We start from the raw sequence: 21,222 nt of genomic DNA, 5'->3' as shown, positions 1-21,222 counted from the left end.
AGGCTTCGCCGCTATGCAATATATGCATGTAAGAAATCTACACTTGTACCCCCAAAATATATTTTTTAAAAATTTAATTTAAGTGGAAAAACAGGGTTGATCTGAAGAATAAAGAGATAATACAGATTAAAATGTAGCACAAAATGGACTTTTAATTAATATTTTTATCCAACTCCCTTAATATTGTTATAAAAGTTTGCTGTATTAGTTATCTATTTCCGTGTGACAAATTACCCCCAAAATTTAGCTTAATGCAATGTACATTTATTTTCCCATTGTTTCTGTGCATCAGGAATTGAAGCTCAGCCTAACTTGGTCCTCTCTGTCAGAGCCTCTCAAAAGGCTTCAATCAAGGTGTCATCAAGGGCTATGGTCTATTTGTAAGGGTTTATTGGAGAAGGATTTGCTTTCATGCTCAGTGAGGTGATTGTTTACAGGATTTAGTTTCTCAAGAACTGTTAGACCAAGGACCTCAGTTCTTTGATGGTGGTTGGCTGGAGTTTACCTTCGGTTCCATGCTACATGGGCCTCTCCAGTTTGTTCCATCAGAGCAAGCACATGAGAGGAGCCAAAGAGAATGCAAACAAGACAGAAGTCACTGACTTTCCAAACTTAGTTTCATTAACTTTGCCATATTGCCCTCACCAGAGGCATGCCACCAAGTCCAGCCCACACATATGGGGAGGAGGCTCCCCAAAGACAGGTATACCAAGAGGTAGGATCATTGCAAGCCCTGGCAGAAGTTGTCTGTCACATTGTCTTTTGCTCTTCACTTGTTACTGTTTTCCCTTAGAAGACAAAATGAATACATGAAACTTATTGTTTCAAAAGCCTTATTGGAAACCTAAAGATGTTATTTTGTTGAGGTTAGAAGTGACAATGCTGGTGGCAAGCCTGTGATCCCAGTACTTTTGGAGGCCAAGGTGGGAGGATCACTTGAGCCCAGGAATTTGAGACCAGCCTGGGCAACATAGTGAGAGCTTGTCTCTAAAAAAAATTTAAAAATTAGCCAAGGGAAAAATGGTAGATAGAAGGCAGGATTAACTTGCAGCTCCCACTCAGATAAACAGAGCAGCTTGTAGAGATCCAAATTGTGAACTTTTGCTCCAAGAACTATCACAGGAACATACTGGGAGATTTAAGAGAAGCCACAGACCCTCTGAAGGATGTGGATTGCCACTCCAGGCTCCGTGGGACAGTCAAGGAACTGTGAGGTGGCTTGCTTTCCTAGTTTGGAGGCTTGTAACCTGGGTCAAATTCCCAGCCTGCTGATTAGCTGCCTGGAAATAAACTTGGTACTGCTGGGGTGTGGGGGACACCGTGGGAGTAAGACCAGCCTTTTGGGCTGTGGGCTGCATGGGAGCTGGGTAAGGCCTGTGACTGCTGGCTTTCCCCAACTTCCCTGGTTACCTGTATGACACAGCAGCAGCAGCAGCTATACTCCTCCTGGGAACATAACTTTATTTTCCTAAGAACCACATCCCCATCCCCCACAGCAGTCACAGCAAGCCCCACTCAAGGACAGTCTGAGCAAAGACACACCTAATCCTGCCCCCACCTGATGGGTCTTTCTGTATCCACCTTGGTAGCCAAAGACAAAAAACAATCTCTTGGGAGCTGTATGGCTCTACCCCACCATCTGATCCTCCCTATATAACTGCAGCTGGTGCATTCTTGAAAGTACCACTTCCTGGCTGGAGGCCAACCAACACAACAAAAATACAACTAAGGACCCTCACACTTCACTCCCCTGCTACCTCCACTGAAACAGGTGCTGGTATTCACACCTGAGAGACTTGAACATGAATCACATCACAGAACTCTTTGCAAACACTCCACAGTACTAGCCCAGTGTCTGGTAGCTCCACTGGGTGGCTAGATCCATCAGAGAAATAGCAATCACAGCCAACATTATATTGAGTGGGGAAAAGTTGAAAGTATTGCTCCTGACAACTGGAACAAGACAAGAATGACCACTTTCACCACTTCTATTCAATACAGAACTGGAAGTCCTAGCCAGAGCAATCAGACAACAGAAAGAAATAAAGGGCACCCAAATTAGTAAAGAAGGTGCCAAACTGTCACTGTTTGCTGATGACATAATTGCATACCTGGAAAACCCGAAAGACTCATCCAAAAAGCTCCTAGAACTGATTAAAAAAAAAAACATGAGCAAACTTTCCAGATACAAAATTAATGTACAGAAATCAGTAGCCCTGCAATACACCAACAGTGATCAAGCTGAAAATCAAATAGGGAACTCAACTCCTTTTACAATAGCTGTAAAACAACTAAAATACTTAGGAATATCTTTAACCAAGGAGGTGAAAGACCTCTATGAGGAAAACTACAAAAGACTGCTGTAAGAAATCATAGATGACACAAACAAATGGAAACACATCCCATGCTCATGGATGCTTAGAATCAATCTTGTGAAAATGATCATATTGCCAAAAACAATCTACAAATTCAATGCAATTCCCAGGCAAAATACCACCATCAGCTGGGCACAGTGGCTCATGCCTGTAATCCTAGCACTTTGGGGGGCCGAGGCAAGCAGATCACTTGAGGTCAGGAGTGTGAGACCAGCCTGGCCAACATGACAAACCTCATCACTACTAAAAATACAAAAATTAGCTGGACATGGTAGCACGTGCCTGTAATCCCAGTTACTCTGGAGGCTGAGGCAGGAGAAGCGCTTCAACCTAGGAGACAGAGGTTGCAGTAAGCTATGATTGCACCACTGCATTCCAGCCTGGGTGACAGAGGGAGACTCTGTCTCAAAAACAAACAAACAAACAAAAATACCATTATTCTTCACAAAACTAGAAAAAAAAAAATCCTAAAATTCATTTGAAACCAAAAATAGCCTGCATAGCCAAAGAAATTTTAAGCAAATAGAACAAAAGTGGAGGCATTACATTACCGGACTTTAAACTATACTATAAAGCCATAGTCACCAAAACAGCATGTTACTGGTATAAAAATAGGCATATAGACCAATGGAACAGAATAGAGAACTCAGAAATAAAGCCAAATACTTAAGAGTCAACTGATCTTTGACAAAGCAAATGAAAACATAAAACACTGAAAGGACACCCTGTTCAACAAATGATGCTGGCGAGAATTACTTGAACTTGGTAGGCAGAGGTTGCAGTGAGTCGAGATCACATCCCTGCACTCCAGCCTGGGTGACAGAGTGAGACTCTATCTCAAAGAAAAAATATACATATATATCGTGCTGGGAAAACTGGCAACCACATGTAGAAGAATGAAACTGGATCCTCATCTCTCACCTTATACAAAAATCAACTCAAGATGGATCAAAGACTTAAATCTAAGACCTGAAACCATAAAGATTCTAGAAGATAACATCAGAAAAACTCTTCTAGAAGACATTGGCTTAGGCAAAGACTTCATGACCAAGAATCAAAAAGCAAATACAACAAAAACAAAGATAAATAGATGGAACTTAATTAAACTAAAAAGCTTCTGCACCACAAAAGAAATAATCAGCAGAATAAACAGACATTCATAAAATCGGAGAAAATTTTCACAATATATACATCTGACAAAGGACTAATATTCAACATCTAAAAGGAACACAAACAAATCAGCAAGAAAAGAACAGTCTTATCAAAAAGTGGGCTAAAGACATGAATAGACGATTCTCAAAAGAAGATATACAAATGGCCAACAAACAAAGGAAAAAATTCTCAACATTACCTATTATCCAGGAAATGCAAATTAAAACCACAATGCAATACCACCTACCTTCTGCAAGAATGGCCATGATCAAAAAATTTTTTAAAATGGATGTTGGTGTGGATGCAGTGAAAAGGGAACATTTTTATACTGCTGATGGGAATGTAAACTAGCACAACCACTATGGAAAACAGTGTACATTTTTTAAAGAACTAAAAGTAGATCTTCCATTTGATCCAGCAATCCCACTCTTGGGTGTCTACCCAGAGGAAAAAAAGTCATTAAATGAAAAAGATACTTGCACACACATGTTTATAGCAGCACAATTCATAATTGCAAAAACATGGAACCAGCCCAAATGCCCATCAATCAACAAATGGATAAATAAAATGTGGCATATATTAATATATACTGTGGAATACTACCCAGCCATAAAAAGGAATGAAATAATGGCATTTGCAGCAACCTAGATGGAATTGGAGACCATTATTCCAAGTGAAGTAACTTAGGAATGGAAAACCAAACATCATATGTTCTCACTCGTAAGTAGGAACTAGGCTATGAGGATGCCACAGAATAACAGTGATACAATGGACTTTGGGGACTCAGGGGAAAGGGTAGGAGAGGGGCGAGGGATAAAAGACTACACATTGGGTACAGTGTAGACTGCTTAGGTGATGGGTACACCAAAACCTCAGAAATCACCACTAAAGACCTTATTCATTTAACCAAATATCACTGGTTCCCCAAAAACCTATTGAAATAAAAGAGTAAAATTAAAATTAAGCAAATAACTAAAAAGAAATCTTTGATCATGTGAGATGTGAATAGAAAACCAATAGAAAAAAAAAAACTTCCACAACTGATCCACTGGCTACCAATCAAAGTTAAACTAGTCATACACACTTGTAAATTCTTTCTCAAAAGGTTGATTTGTCATTCTGTATTTATAGCTACCCAATATAGTTGACTACAAAGCACTGTTATTGTGGTTATAGGGTATTTATTTAGCCTTCAGTTATGCCCACCCCTATATATGCACATAGAGGGGACTTACTTTATAGCAGTTCACATTCTAAAAGATATAACATTGGTATGACTAAACACGGATATAGCAGTAAGGCAGACATCTTATATTGTGTTTCCTTATCTACTCATAACACCCTTCCAGGGTCAATAGATATTCAGAAAATGATACACATGATAAATATTAATTCAACAGATACTTGTTAAATCCCTGTTGTGTGCCAGAAGCTACATTAAACACTGGGAAAACAGTGGCAAATAAGACAAGAAACATTCTTCCCTGATATGACTTACTCTGTACTGGGAGAACTACAAAGTAAATATTTAAACAAATAAACAATACAATTACAGGTTGTGATAAGTGCTACCAAGGAAATCAACATGGTTATGCAGTATCTGAGAGAGGTTAACCTCTGTAGGGTGGCCGAGAAAGACCTTTGTGACAAGGTGATATTTCACCTGAGGTCTAAAGAATGAAAATGCACTGGACTTCCAGAAGCCCAGAGAAAAAGTATTGCAGACAGAGAGAAAGGTAATTACAAAGACTGTTTGTGGCAAAGAATTTGAGTGACTACGAAAAAGAAAAGGAGATGGTGCACCTGCTGCACAATGACAATGAAGGAGAAAACAGGAAATGAGCTCAGGGAAGCAGGCAGAGGCCCAAGCATCCAGGAAGCTTGTAGGCCAGAGAAAAGATTCTGATTTTGATAAAAGATGGGATAGTGGAAACTGATGTAAATTTTTTTAATCTCCTTAGTTGTTGTGTGTGAATGGATGGGTGCATAAACTCAAGAGGAAGTGGTAGGGACTGTGAGGAAGCTATCCCAAGCAGACAGGTGCCAGGCAATGGCAGCTTGGATTAGACTAGTGGTAGTCGAATTGAAAAGAAGTGAGGGATTTCAGGCAATAGGTCTGAGGAGTTAGATGTGAATAGTGAAGAAAAAGGAGGAATCAAGGTGAGCCTCCTAAGTTGGAAGGCTGAGTTTTTGGAAAGACTGAGCAGAAAAGGGTTTTAGAGAGAACAGGGGGCAGCATTGAAGATGTTTGCAGTAGGATTTACCAGTTTGTTGCTCAGGAGAAAAAACTGGGCTGGAAATATCAATTATAGTGTAATCAGCAAATCCATGGCATTTCAAACCATGGCAGCAGAATGAGATACCTGTGGAGAGATTGTAGATGGAGAAGAAAAGAATATCCAGGAGCAAGCCCTGGGGTGTGGAAATAGACATTGGTTAGAGGAGGAAGAAGAATCAGCAGTGGGGGTTACGTAGGAGGAAAGCCAGGTAGGTGGAAAACCAGGAACTGGTGTCAGGGAACCTAGGAGAGGAGAGCATTTTAAGAATGATACTGGTGCCAAATGCTGCTGAGAAGTATTAAGAAGGGAAGAAAAGCCTTGAATGAATGGCACTGCCTTCCATCTCTTTGAATAATTCACCCAAGGCCAGCCCCGGGGTTCATGTCTGCAATTCCAGCAGTTTGAGAGGCTGAGGTGGGTAGATTTCTTGAGGCCAGAAGTTCGAGACCAGCCTAGTCGAGACTTCGTCTCTACAAAAATAAATAAATAAATAATTTAAAGAATAGCCAAGCACTGTTGAGCTTCTTCGAAGTTCTCTGAAGAAACTGAGAGAGGAAGAGGAAGATGGGGAGGTAGCTGAGAGGAAGAAGGTAAAGGGAAGTTGTTGACATCTATAGCAGGGGAGAGTTGAATACATTTAAGTGCTGTTAGAGCCAAAAGAAAGTGAAAGACAGAATGCTGGAGAGAGGTGAGACTGCTGACAGATGGGAGCCTCTGAGCAAGCAGGAGGACACACCATCCAGAGCTCTACTGGTGGAACCAGCTTTGGCCAGAGAGATTCACTTGGAGAGGAGGAAGAATAGAGATGTAGTGCACAGGTGGGGACGGTGGTGGGCTTGGGGCAGGAGGATTTCTACATTCTATGTGAAACCGGAACAAAAATCATCCGCTATTGGGGAGGAGGACAAGTCTTAAGAGAATGCGAACCAGGGTTTATGAATTAGGAATTGGGGAGAGAGACTGGGCTGAAGTGAAAAAGGAAAGAGAGTAGAATCAAATACCAGACATACAAATCTCAGCAGGATTTTCCATTTTAGTCAAATACATCTCTTTGTACTGAGAAGCTGTAAAGTTAGTGTAATGGGGACTTCCTCCAAATCACAAGAGCAGGGGAATGCTAATGCCCTGTCTGCCTACAGCGAATCAGCTCAGTGGGCTCCCCAGCTGAGGAGCAAGGGAAGCAGCCTCCAAGCCCCTTCCTGCCATTAGGTTCGGGTTTTTTCACAAAGTGCTTTCTTATACGTAGCACCATCCCTGGCCCTGCCCTAGGCTTTTGAGGACCTTGCTCTGGCCTTGCAGCCAGACCCCTTCCCACCAGGCAAGGATCAGGGGCAGAGCTCACACCCCAGACCTCCAGAATAGGGCCAGTGCTGCCTCTTCCTCTGGCACATTCATTTTGGGGGCAGATCACTCTGTGGATGTACTCTTCTCCAAGCCTGAGTCGTGCCTGTGAGATGGCTGCTTGAAAGGAGAGGGGTGTGGACAGAGTTGGGGTTGCAGGTGCAGGGGTCCACATACACACTTAGGCACACACACACAGCACTCCAGACACAGGATGGAGCTGGGGATGGCAGCTAGAACTAGTGGCATTGTGAACTGTATCAGCCACATTCTATTACAATAGGAAATTCTAAGGCATCTAAGAATTTTAAATTAGCCTTGATCTTTTAGGTCATTATGAATGTATATTTATCATGGCGAGAGGATAAAACATATTTTACTTCAAAATGTTTTCTTCTGATTCATAACTTTTAAATATTTGGGTAAATGGTGGGTAAGCCTGCATTTGTTCTCTTGCCTCAGCCTCACAAAAGATCGGGTGGACCACGGGTCCACACAGTCCTCCTGACTGTACTGTCCCGGGGGCTGGCGTGATCACTCTTAATTCCCTTTATACATTGGCATTGCTGCTGCTGTGGCAAACCTGAAGAATTCAAGTTCTAGTCTTGCCAGATCCAGAAAAAGCTCTCCGAGAGGGTGTCTCTTACTTTGTGTACCCTGGTCTGCATAGAGTCGGTTTACCACCTTGGTGCCTGCACAGCGATCATTGTTTAGTTCTAGGCTAGAGGTGGAGTTGTTTTCCAACTCTCACTTGAGTGAGGCCTGCACAAACTCTGTCCTGCCTCTGGGGGTGAGGCTCTGTATTGCAGTAGGTTAGGGCAGCTCCTTCTTCCATTTCCCCTCCACAGCTGATCCTGGCCTCTGTCCAAAGGTTCACTCTCAAACAGGAAAAGTAAATTAATTCTCCTTCTCTCCCTCTCTGTGTCGCTCTCCCTAACTTGCACAATGCCAGAACTCAGGTCCCCCGTTTCCTATACTTCCTTCTCCTCCTCCATTGCCCTTCCCTTCATTGATTTTTTTATATGGCTGTCACCGTTGATTTTTCTTGATAAGGATTTTGATCACAGATGACTTACCTAAACATTTTTTGTATTTCCTCAACCTCCATTTGCAACTTGGGCAGACAAGCTGGAGCTACTTAGTGTAGTCTTGGGAGATATTAAAGAGCATCTTTAAGATCATTTGTTTGGAATATTCCACACTTGCACATATTGTAATATGAACTGGCCGGGCGCGGTGGCTCAAGCCTGTAATCCCAGCACTTTGGGAGGCCGAGACGGGCGGATCACGAGGTCAGGAGATCGAGACCATCCTGGCTAACATGGTGAAACCCCGTCTCTACTAAAAATACAAAAAACTAGCCGGACGACGTGGCGGACGCCTGCAGTCCCAGCTACTCGGGAGGCTGAGGCAGGAGAATGGCGTGAACCCGGGAGGCGGAGCTTGCAGTGAGCTGAGATCTGGCCACTGCACTCCAGCCTGGGCGGCAGAGCGAGACTCCGTCTCAAAAAAAAAAAAAAAAAAAAAAAATGAGCTACTTGAGGACTTCAATCCAGTTTACTTATGCACCCAAACTAAGGCTCTTGTTGCAAACTCTGGTCTTATATGCTTCATCCATTCCATGCAAATTCAACTTTATTTTCAGAGTTGGTGGCATGAAAGAGATTATTGTCACCATTATTGAAAATGTGTGTAATTCTTCACAACTGCAAAATGATGTACTAATGTAAGAAAGCAGATCATTTTAATTCAGGGTCCAAAGAGGGCTGTCACAACAAGAAAATCAGTTATTCACTGTGTCTCCTTCAAGAAACTTGCTAATAACATTTCTAACGAGAGAAATCACAAACGGTTCTCCATGCTTCTCTGGGAAATCATTCCTAAACTCTCAAGCCAGTGGGGAAAAACTGCTTAAAAGGCTAATTTGATATCTAAATTATTCTAATTTACCCTTTTCCCTCAAATATGGGAACTTAGGCCTGCTCCAGTAACACATATTAATGTCACATTTTCTGTCATCCAGTTTTAGTTACATTTAAGTGAAACTAATATTCACTTACTTTCCAGCTGCTTGTAATAAAATAATAAAAAAATTCTGGGGATTTAGGACAGCATTAAAACTTTAACGAGGTAGAAATTTCTGTTTTGGTCACATTGCCTTCAATTAACATAGCTCTTGTGCTCACTGTTACAATTGCAGACTGCTGAAGAAACTTGACTATTAAAAGTAAAATAATTAATTAATAATACACACACATTATATATATACATACACAGGCACACCTCGTTTTATTGCACTTCACTTTACTGTGCTTTGCAGACATGCATTTTTCACAAATTATGGTTTGTGGCAATCCTCCATTGAGCAAGTCTATCAGCACCATTTTTCCAACAGATGTGCTTGCTTTGTGTCTCTGTGTCACATTTTAGCAATTCTCACAATATTTCTAACTTTATTATTATTATTATTATTATTATTATTATTATTATTATTATTATTATTATATCCGTTATGGTGATCTGTGGTCTATAAGCTTTGATGTTACTACTGTAATTGTTTTGGGACTCCACAAACCCTACTCATATAAGACAGTGAACTTATTGGATAAATGTGTGTATTCCGGCTGCTCTACTGACTGGCCATTACCCTATCTCCCTTCTGCTTCTCAGGCCTCCCTATTCCCTGAGACACAACAGTATTGAAGTTAGGCCAAGTAATAATCCTACAATGGCCTCTATGTGTTCAGGTTAAAGAAAGTGTTGTGTATCTTTCACTTTAAATCAAAAGCTGAAAATGTTTAAGCATTTCTACTGCTCAGAAAAAAATATTCCATCTAAAATATTACTGCTCATTGGCAATGCACCTGGTCACTCAAGAGCTCTCATGGAAGTGTGCAAGGAGATTAATGTTGTTTTCATCCCTGTTAACACAACATCCATTCTGCAGCCCATGAATCAAGGAGGAATTCTGACTTTCAAGTCTTATAATTTAAGAAATACAAATCATAAGGTTATATTTGCCACAGATGGTGATTCCTCTGATAGATCTTGGCATCTGTGCAAAGTTAATTGAATGCTTTCTAGAAAGAATTTGCCATTCTACATGGCACTAAGAACATAAATGGTTCATGGGAGGAGGACAAAATATCCACATTAACAGGAGTTTGGAAGAAGTTGATTCCAGATCTCATGATTGACGTTGAGGGGTTCAAGACCTCGGTGGAAGAAGTAACTGCAGATATAGTAAAAATAGCAAAAGAACTAGAATTAGAAGTGGAGCCTGAAGATGTGACTGAATTGCTGCAATCTCATAAAACATGAACAGATGAGAAGTTACTTCTTATGGATGAGCAAAGAAACTAGTTTCTTAAGATGAAATCTACTCCTAGTGAAGATGCTGTGAACATTATTGAAATGTCAACAAAGGATTAACAATATTACATAAACTTCACTTATAAAGCAGCTGCCAGGTTTGAGAGAACTGAATACTTTTGAAAGAAGTTCTACTGTGGGTAAGACGCTATCGAAAAGCATCTTATACTACAGAAAAGTCATTCATGAAAGTAAGAGTCCACCAATGCAGCAAACTTCATTGCTGTCACAGCCACCCCAATCTTCAGCAACCATCACCCTGATCAGTCAGCATCTATCAACACCAAGTCAAGGCCCTTGATTAGCAAAAAGATGTACTCACTGAACATTCAACTGAATGTGAGCATTTTTTAGCAATAAAATGTTTTTTAATTAAGGTATGTTTATGGCTTTTTAAACATAATGCTATTGCACACTTAATAGACTACAGTATAGCATAAACATAACATTTATATATAGAGAGAGGAACTAAAAAATTCATGTGACTCACTTTATTGTGATATTTGCTTTGTTAAGGTAATCTGGAACACAATATCTCCGAGATTTGCCTGCTAAAGAGAGATTGGCCTGGCATGGTGGCTCACACCTATAATCCCAGCACTTTAGGAGGTCAAGGATGAGAGAATCTCTTGAGGCCAGAAGGCCAGAAGGATCACTTGAGACCACTGGACAGCCAGATCCCATCTTTACATAAAATTTAAAAAACAATTAGCCAAATGTGGTGGTGTGTACCTACAGTTCCAGCCTCAGGAGGCTAAGGCAGGAGGATCACTTAAGCCCAGGAGTTCGAGGCTACAGTGAGCCATGATCACACCACTGCACTCCAGCCTGGGTAACAGAGCAAGACCCTGTCTCTAAAAGACAGAGAAATCACTACGTAATGCTAAATTGAAAGTCATATATCATTAAAAATCCTCTCGCTACATAGTATTCCATAAGTAGCAGAGATCCAGAACACCAAAGACAATTATGTCATTGTGATTGGTAAAACTTAGGCATTGTGAACAAAGTTCTGATAGTAATTCTTTCCTAATCAGGCAAGCAGGCACATTTAAAAAAAAAAAAAAATCTGTGCATTTTATCAACTATGGAAGAAACATCAAGGACTTGCCACAGTCTCAAATATTAGCTGGACACTATGGGATTTCACTTGCCCTACTTTGAAGAGAAAAGGCTCCCATTGTCCCTTCTACCCTTGCAGCTTTTTATGCTTGTAGATACAAAGGATCTCCATTACTTTTACATTCCCATTGTACAAATTGAACACTTATTCCATTGTACTATCTTATTTTTTTATATTCCTATCTTCTATTTGTCAGCCATCTCAGATGTTGAAAATGTTATCAAATGACAAAGAACAGTGGGAATTCTTAAGCACTGCTGGCAGGAGTATAAATGATTATAACAATCTCTGAAAATAATTTGACAAATTCTAGTCTAGCTGTTAAGTGTCATACCGTAAGACTCAGTAATTCCATTCCTAGATTTGTTCCCTAGAGAAAATCTTTGCATATTTACATGTAGATATGCACAAGAATGTTCCAAACATTACATCTCTAATAACAAAATAATATAAACAACTTAAATATCCATTAATTTAAAAAATGAATTAAAAATTACAATGTACTCATATACTGGGATATTATGTTAAAGTAGGAATTAATGGATTACAGTTACATGAATCAACATGAATGAATGTCACAAATTTGAACAACAGCCCAGGCACAGTGGCTCATGCCTGTAATCCCAGCACTTTGGGAGGCTGAGGAGGGCAGATCACTTGAGGTTCGGAGTTCGAGACTAGCCTGGCCAACATGGCGAAAACCCATCTCTACTAAAAATACAAAAATGAGCCCAGCATGGTGGCATGCATCTGTAGTCCCAGCTACTCAGGAAGCTAAGGCAAGAGTATCATTTGAACCTAGGAGGCAGAGGTTGCAGTGAGCCAAGCTTGCACCACTGCACTCCAGCCTGGGTGACATAGGGAGACTCGGTCTCAAATAATAAATAAATAAATAAATAAATCCGAACAACAAAAAACAAGTTACAGAAGGAAAATGCAGTATAATGTTATTTACATAAAGGTTACCAATATGCAAAGAAAGAAAATACCGGCCGGGCGTGGTGGCTCACACACATAATCCCAGCACTTTGACAGGCCAAGGCAGGTGAATTACCTGAGGTTGGGAGTTCAAGACCAGCCTGACCAATGTGGAGAAAGCTTGTCTCTACTAAAAATACAAAATTAGCCGAGCATGGTGGTGCATGCATGCCTGTAATTCCAGCTACTTGGGAGGCTGAGGCAGGAGAATCGCTTGAACCTGGGAGGCGGAGGTTGTGGTGGACTGACATTGTGCCATTGCACTCCAGCCTGGGCGACCAAAGGAAAACTCCGTCTCAAAAAAAAAAAAAAGAAAAAAACAAGGAAATGCCCAAAGAGATGATTAATTTGCCCTTATTTTGCCCTGATCACATGGCATGTAACAGCAGAGGTGGAATTTGAATACAAATCTGTCTAAAATCAAATGTCATGCACTTCCCATGACATATTCATTGTCTTGACTGATTTTTCTTTGTGAAAGCAACCTTCCTCCTATCTAAGGCCTATGGCTCACTCCACCCCTTAACTCTAGGGGTGCACACATAATCTATAGCTAACCAATCAGGAAAGTCCATACTCAGGCAAAGTAATAGATTCTAAGGGAGACAGGTGGCAGAGCCAGGTAAGTGAAACATAATCCAGGGACTCTTACAAAATTATTGAGAAAGATACCTGTTTATGGGGCTTGCTTAAATAATAGAAGACAGTTAAATTAGGTGTTGCAAGTTGCTTTGGTGTCTAGACTGGAGTTGCTAGGCTTATAGGATGCAAACCCAGACCACTGGTAGCCATCTTTGTTATCACTTAAAGAGAACCCACTAGAAAATGAAAACAACACAAAGTAAAAAAAAAAAAAAAGACAAATGATGAAAAGAGATAGATCCCTACTATAAACCTGGACTCTTCACTAAATGAGCCATTAAATTTCCTTTTCATTAGTTCAGCTTCACATAGGTTTCTGTCACTAGCAACCAAAAGTATCCTAATACAATAATTTATTTTATTATATGCGTTCATATAACTGTGGTCTTTTCATCACATGTTAGTGGGTAATTATTCATTTATTTAAATGTTTTTTGATTACTCTCTCTCTTTCTAAAAGTAAGATTGATGAAAGTAAGAATCATGTCTTTTTTGCTCACCGTGGTAGTGTCAATATTGCCCAGAACAACCAGTAGGTGCTTATTATATATTTGGGGGGTTTGTTTGTTTGTTTGTTGTTTGTTTTGTTTTTTGGTTTTTTTTTTTTTTTGAGATGGAGTCTTTCTCTGTTGCCCAGGCTGGAGTGCAGTGGCCGCAATCTCAGCTCACTGCAACCTCCACCTGCTGGGTTCAAGAGATTCTCCTGCCTCAGCCTCCCGAGTAGCTGGGATTCTAGTCACCTGCCACAATGCCCAGCTAATTTTTGTATTTTTAGCAGAGACAGGGTTGCACCATGTTGGCCAGGCTGGTCTTGAACTCCTGACCTCAAATGAGCCTCCCATCTCAGTCACCCAAAGTCCTGGGATTAAAGATCTGAGCCACCACACCCAACCCTATATATTTGCTGAATTAATATAAAAGCAAGGAAACACAGAGCTCTCACTTCTTGTGTTCATGGAAGAAGCTCAATAGTCGAGTAAAGTCACACCAACTATCTATGGTAATCCACCTGGTCCTTCATTCTTTTTTGTTTGTTTGTTTGTTTTGAGATGGAGTCTCGCTCTGTCGCCCAGGCTGGAGTGCAGTGGCCGGATCTTGGCTCACTGCAAGCTCCGCCTCCCGGGTTAACGCCATTCTCCTGCCTCAGCCTCCCCAGTAGCTGGGACTACAGGTGCCCGCCACCTCGCCCGGCTAGGTTTTTGGATTTTTTAGTAGAGACAGGGTTTCACCGGGTTAGCCAGGATGGTCTCAATCTCCTGACCTCGTGATCCGCCCGTCTCGGCCTCCCAAAGTGCTGGGATTACAGGCTTGAGCCACCGCGCCCGGCCGGTCCTTCATTCTTAAACAGAAATTACCAACCAAGGGTCTCCAGATATTTGGAGAAAACACTTCACAGAACTACAGTTGTCCCTCAGTAATCATAGGGTCTGCTCCAGGATAGCCCACAGATACCGAAATTCACAGATGCTCAAGTTCCTAATATAAAATGCCATAGCGTTTGCATATAAGTCACACACATCCTCTTATATACTTTAAGTCACCTCTAAATTACTTAGAATAACAAATAACAATGCCTACAGGTCACCTCATTTATGTGGATTAAACGTCATACTCAGCATGTTGCAAATCAAGTTTTGTTTTTTGGTACTTTGTGAAATTTGTATTCCCCAATACTTTCCATACCAGCTGGTTGAATCCATGGATGTGGAATCCACAGATACAGATGTCTGACTGTACTGGGTAAAAAAAAAATCTATCAAAATGGAGAACTTGAAAACAAACAAACAAAAAATGATAAAAGAAAAAAGAGGCATGGATGTTCATTTCAGAAGGTTCAAAACAACTAATCCAATAATAGAGAATAAGTAAAATAAAGGTGAAAGATAATCAAATAAATACAAGAATAGAATATTGCAAAAGTAAAGAATGGCACAAATCCTGTTTGGAAGTACCCAGTACCATGAATTTAAAAAGATCCATATGTACACATATTGTAGAACTCAGGTACCAAAGCAAATGCTACAAAGGAAGACGTTTCAGATTGGCACTGGAGTTTTTATCAATAACACTAAATTTAGCTGTAGTCCCAGCCACTTGGGAGGCTTGTATGGAAGGATCTCTTGAGACCAGGAGACATGTGTGGGCTGTGTGTGCTATGGTAAGCAGATGCCCACACTAAGTTCAGCATGAATATGATGACTTCCAAAGAGTAAAGGACCACTAGGTTGCCTAAGAAGTGGGGCACTGGTCCAGTTTGGAAACCAAGTGGGTCAAAACTCTCATGCTGATCACTAGTGGGATAGCGTCTGTGAATGGCCGCTGTACTCCAGTCTGGGCAACACAGCAAAACCCCATCTCTAAAAAAACCAAAACCAAACCAACTCCAAACAAGCAAACAAACAACAACAAAAAAAATAACACTAGATTTAGGAAGAAAACAAAGCAATGGTTCAAAATTCTGACAGGAAAACAATTTTGAATCTAAAATGCTACGTCCTTTTAGAATATCAACAAGTGGGACAGAAAACCATTTTTCACACGTGCAAAGGCTCAGAAACTTTACCATATACTTATCCTTTATGAAAAAAGGATTTCACACTTGCTTGGGGCCTGTAGCCCCTTTGTTTTGGCCAATTTCTCCCATTTGGAATGGCTGTATTTATCCAATGCCTGTACCTCCATTGTATCTAGGAAGTAACTAATTTGCTTTTGAATTTACAGGCTCATAGACAGAAGGGACTTGCCTTGTCTCAGATGAGACATTGGACTGTGGACTTTTGAGTTAATGCTGAAATAAGACTTTGGGGGACTGTAAGGAAGGCATGATTGATTTGGAAATATGAGGACTTGAGATTTGGAAGAGACTCAGGGCGGAAAGATATGGTTTGGCTGTGTCCCCACCTAAATCACGCCTCGATTTCCCACACGTTGTGGGAGGGACCTAGTGGGAGGTAATTGAATCATGGAGGCATGTCTTTCCCGTGCTGTTCTGGTGATAGTGAATTAAGTCTCACGAGATCTGATGATTTTGAAAATTGGGAGTCTCCCTGCACAAGTTCTGTCTTTGCCTGCCACCATCCATGTAAGATAGGGCTTGGTCCTCCTTGCCTTTGACCAGGATTGTGAGAGTTTCCCAGCCACATGGAACTGTAAGTCCAATTAAACCTCTTGCTTTTGTAAATTGTCCCTTCTCGGGTATGTCTTTATCAGCAGCATGAAAACGGACTCATACATTTGCTATATATTCTTTATTCATTTTTCATAATTTATACCTTTCAAGGAATTTATCCATTTCATGTAAGTTATCAAATTTATGGGCATAAAGATGATAATAATATTCCTTTATTATATAAACTTATACATTTAACATTTATAGGGTCTGTAGTGACATCTCTTTCATTCCTGGTTTTGGTTATTTGGGCACTGTCTCTTTATTACTTGTCCAGTCCAGCTAGATGTGTATTAATGTTATTTATATTTACAAATAACTGCCTTTAGGTTCTTTGATTTTCTCAGCTGTTTGTTTTCTATTGCATTGATTTCCATTTCTCCCATTATTATTTCCTTCCTTCTTTTCACTTTATTTTTCTGGCTGTAGCAATGCCTTTCCAGAGCCCACAGCCTCACAGAGATGTGTCTTTAACATACCAATCATTCATCACCCAGGTATTCAACCAAATAGTTATGCTGTTAGTCACAGCCCAAGGGTGAGTAAAAATAAAACATACATGGCCTTTAGGAATATTGTCTACAGTAACAACAGTGGCTTTGAATTTAGGCCATTGTGTTGCTACCCTATTATAGTCAATCTTCCAAATTTCCTTGGGTCTAGACAGCTGCTGACATACAGTAGATAACATTAGCTTTAACTTTGGCTCAGCAGTCAGGAAGCCTCTCACTCTTTGCCAAAGGCTTTAATGAGCATAATTATTAGCAATAGAGATCCGTAGTTCAAAGAGATCCTAGAGTCTTTGTGCCTCCCAGATTAGGGCTGCTGAAACAGCCAGTTGCAGTGCCTCTATCTCTGCTCGCTGCTGAGATCCCCAGCTAAATTTAGTATATTTTCTCGTCACTTTATATATTGGTATCAACAAAATGCCTAAATGAGGTGTGCCATAGATTGAATGTTTACATCCCCCCAAAATTTATATGTTTAAATTGAATCCCCTGTGATGGTATTTGGAGATTGGGCCTTTGAGAGATAATTAAGTCATGAGGGAAGATTCCTTCATGAGTGGGATTAATGTCCTTATAAAAGATGCCAGAGAAGTCCCTTGCTCCTTTCACCATATGAGGACATAGCAAGAAGTCATCTATGAATCAGGAAGAGCCCTCACCAGACATTGTATCTATAAGTATCTTATTTTGGGACTTCTCAGCCCCCAGAACTGTGAGAAATAAATGTTTGTTAAATAACAAGCCACCCAGTCTATGGTATTCTGTAATAGCAGCCTTAATAAACTAAGACAAGATGATACTGTCTCCAATATTCAAATAATCAAATGGATTGCTCAGCTCCCTTTTTGGTAGTGAGAGCCAGAAGGTAACTCTTCCTTTACTGTCCTGGTGGCCAGGCTTTGAGCCTCATGACACATTGTTTCCAAGAAATTGGCTGTTCCCTGAATCTTATCGGAATTAACAAGACATCCTGGATTCTCATGTGAGTTAGGGTATACTCTAAATAAGTCATTGTCACTTATTTTTTTATTGGGGTATGTAGGGGTGTATCAGGGTTTACTAGAGGGACAGAACTAATAGGATATATGTATATATGAAAGGGAGTTTATTAAGGAGAATTGACTCAGTCACAAAGTGAAGTCCCACAACAGGCTGTCTGCAAGTTGAGGAGCAAGGAAGCCAGTGGTGGATCAGTTCCAGTCCCCAAGCCTCAAAAATAGAGAGGCTGATAGTGCAACTTTCAGTCTGTGGCCAAAGGCCGAAGAACCCCTGGCAAACCTCTGGTGAAAGTCCAAGAGCCCAAAAGCTGAAGAACTTGAAGTCTGATGTTCAAGGGCAGGAAGCATCTTGCATGGCAGAAAGATGAAGGCTGGAAGACTCAGCAAGTCTAGTCCTTCCAAGTTCTTCAGCCTGCTTCATCCTAGCTATGCTGGAAGCTGATTAGATGGTGCCCACCCAGACTGAGGGTAGGTCTGCCTCTCCCAGTCCCCTGACTCAAATGTTAATCTCCTTTGGCAACACCCTCACAGACACACCCAGGAACGATACTTTGCATTGTTCAATCCAATCAAGTTGACAATTAATATTAACCATCCCAGGTGGAGAGACTCTAAGATAGTCTCCAATAATCACCATCTCCTGGTATTCCTAACCTTATATGATCCTGTCCTTGGTTAGAACTTGCTTCTAACCAGTAGAATACCTCAACATTCAGAAGTTGTCAATTCATAATTAGATTACATACAAGTGTGATTTCTATCTTGCTAGCAACCTCTCTCTCTTGCTGGCTTCAAGAAGCAAGCAGCTCTGTGGAGAGGCCCACATGGCAAGGAACTGAGGATGGGACCTTCAGTAAAAACCAGCAAGGAACTGAGGTCCTCAGTTCAAGAATCCCTGAGGAACAAAACCCTACCAACAATCATGTAAGCTTAGAAGCATATCCTTCCCCAGACTTTTACCGAAGGCACCAGCCTTGGTGGACGCCTTGATTGCAGTCTCATAGGAGACCTACCTAAGCCATGCCAGATTCCTGACACAGAAAAACCGTGAGGTAGTAAATGTGCTATTCTAAGCTTTTAAGTTTGTAGTAATTTGTTACTCAGAAATAGATAACTAATATAGGGCCTCTCTGCATAATTACACCATGCGGTGGAACTAAACTCCCTGAGGGAGAGAAATTTGTTTCATGTTTCCGTCCACCTATTGGTGGGTATGCGAATTCTCATACTCCTGTTGCAGTACCATAAATATGCACTGAAGCCCCAACCAGGTAAATGCTACTGATCTTAATCTCCTTGTGCATAAAGGATTAAAAAAAAAAAAAAAAGGCATTTGCAATGTCCAAGATGACATTCCAGGTGCCAACAGTTTTGATACACCATGTCTGAAATAGCAGGAATATAACAACTGAATTCAATAGTAATAATCTACCATAATGGAAACCTCTAACTCCTATCAGCCTGTCCAATGGGCACACTGAACTACTGTAATAAATCACATCTGTCAATACCCCTGCTGTCTTGAAATCCTTAATTATGGTTTTGTGTTCCTTTTCTCCTCCTGTAATCGTATGGTGTTTTTGTTGCATAACATAGATGGAATTGGAGGCTTAGTGTGTTTCTCCCAGTATCACAAGCAATTCTTCTCAAATGAAATTTATGAGCACTTACAAGTATGCAAAATATCAATACCAACTGTGCATTCAGCAAAAAGAGCAATAATGGCAGTGCCTATGTATGCTTCAAGCAGCCCAACACAGATGATTACAGTTACTTCTCTTACATATTTCACTCCCTTTTCAAATCTGGCCAATTGAAGCTGTGGTCCTCACCCCTCAAAAGAACCTGCTAAGATAATCATGTGAACACTAATACCCAAAAGAGCCATAAAAATTTGTATGCCAGCTGGGCACAGTGGCTCACGCCTGCAATCCCAGCACTTTGGGAAGCCGAGGCCAGCGGATCACGAGGTCAGGAGTTTGAGACCAACCTGGCCAACATGGTGAAACCCCATCTTAACTAAATACACAAAAATTCGCTGGGCATCATGGTAGGTGCCTACAATCCCAGCTACTCAGGAGGCTAAGGCAGGAGAATCGCTTGAACCCAGGAGGCAAAGGTTGCAGTGAGCTGAGATCATGCCATTGTACTAAAGCCTGGGTGACAGAGTGAGACTCCATCTCAAAAAAAGGAAGAAATATTGTATGCCAAATCCCTCCATCCTATTCCATCGTATCCTCAATTGAATGCAAGGTCTTCAGTAACTTCTAGGATCAGGGACCTTGGTCCAACCCTTAGTCTATCTTCCTCTTATAGGCTGTCAAATCAGGATATAAGCAAGGGTCAGGCAGCCTCTTGACTTCTTTTCTCCAGTAGTTGGAGGTTGATCATTTTGGAGGAGTCTCATTCTAAAGAAGCACTTTGTTTCAAGTGGGTGGAAAACTGCCTGCTGAAGCCCACCTGTCCCAGTTAATATCTTGACCCAATTACTCCAGTGCCAACCACATCAGTCTCTTCCTTGGGATCCATATCACCTCATCACCAGGTTCCTTTGAAGAGGGTTTGTTTTTATTCCTATCCTTTGTTTTGTCTCATTTTGCAGAAATATTCCTTTGTTTGCAGGGTGTGTCAATCTTTAGCCTGGGTAATCAATCATTCACAGATTCTTGCACAGTGACTCCAGCTACCAACAACAAAGTTAATGTTCCCAACATTTAGGGGTAGATTTTGGTACAGAGGTCGTTTTTGGAGTTGCCATTTTGTCCATTGTACAGTCAGTCTGGAGAAGCTATAGCTCTTGTGCTGTGATACCATATTCCATAGTATTTTCTGGGATTTTATGGCCCTGAAAAAGTCTCCATGAGTTAGCCATAAGTACCTCAGTACAATCAGAGGGCCATGGAAACAGAGATCCAAAGCCTTTCTTTGAAGCCTGATTCCACTCCAATTGAATAGTCTATGTAATGGCTTGAGGCATGGAATCACATATGAGAAGACCTAGTTGCTGCCTTTCACATCCAACAACATAACCTTCCTCACTTTCTTGTCATACAGACACACCAACCAAATCTCTAACAGCTTCCTGCTTAGAAATGTTTCCTTCCGGTTCTGCTCAAAAACTAAACTGTTTCTTCTTTAATTCATCTCTATTTTTTCATGTGCAGCCAAAAGAAATCCATTTGTACTTTTTGTTTCGCCTGAAAAATCCCTTTAGCCAAATTGTGTTAAAAGTATCTCTCTGCAACTTACCAGGTATGACACTGGACAGACATTTAACTTCCTTT

Source organism: Piliocolobus tephrosceles, chromosome 7, assembly GCF_002776525.5.
Source record: "Piliocolobus tephrosceles isolate RC106 chromosome 7, ASM277652v3, whole genome shotgun sequence".
NCBI classification, from domain to species: domain Eukaryota; kingdom Metazoa; phylum Chordata; class Mammalia; order Primates; family Cercopithecidae; genus Piliocolobus; species Piliocolobus tephrosceles.
Note: the sequence above shows the minus strand (reverse complement) of the source record.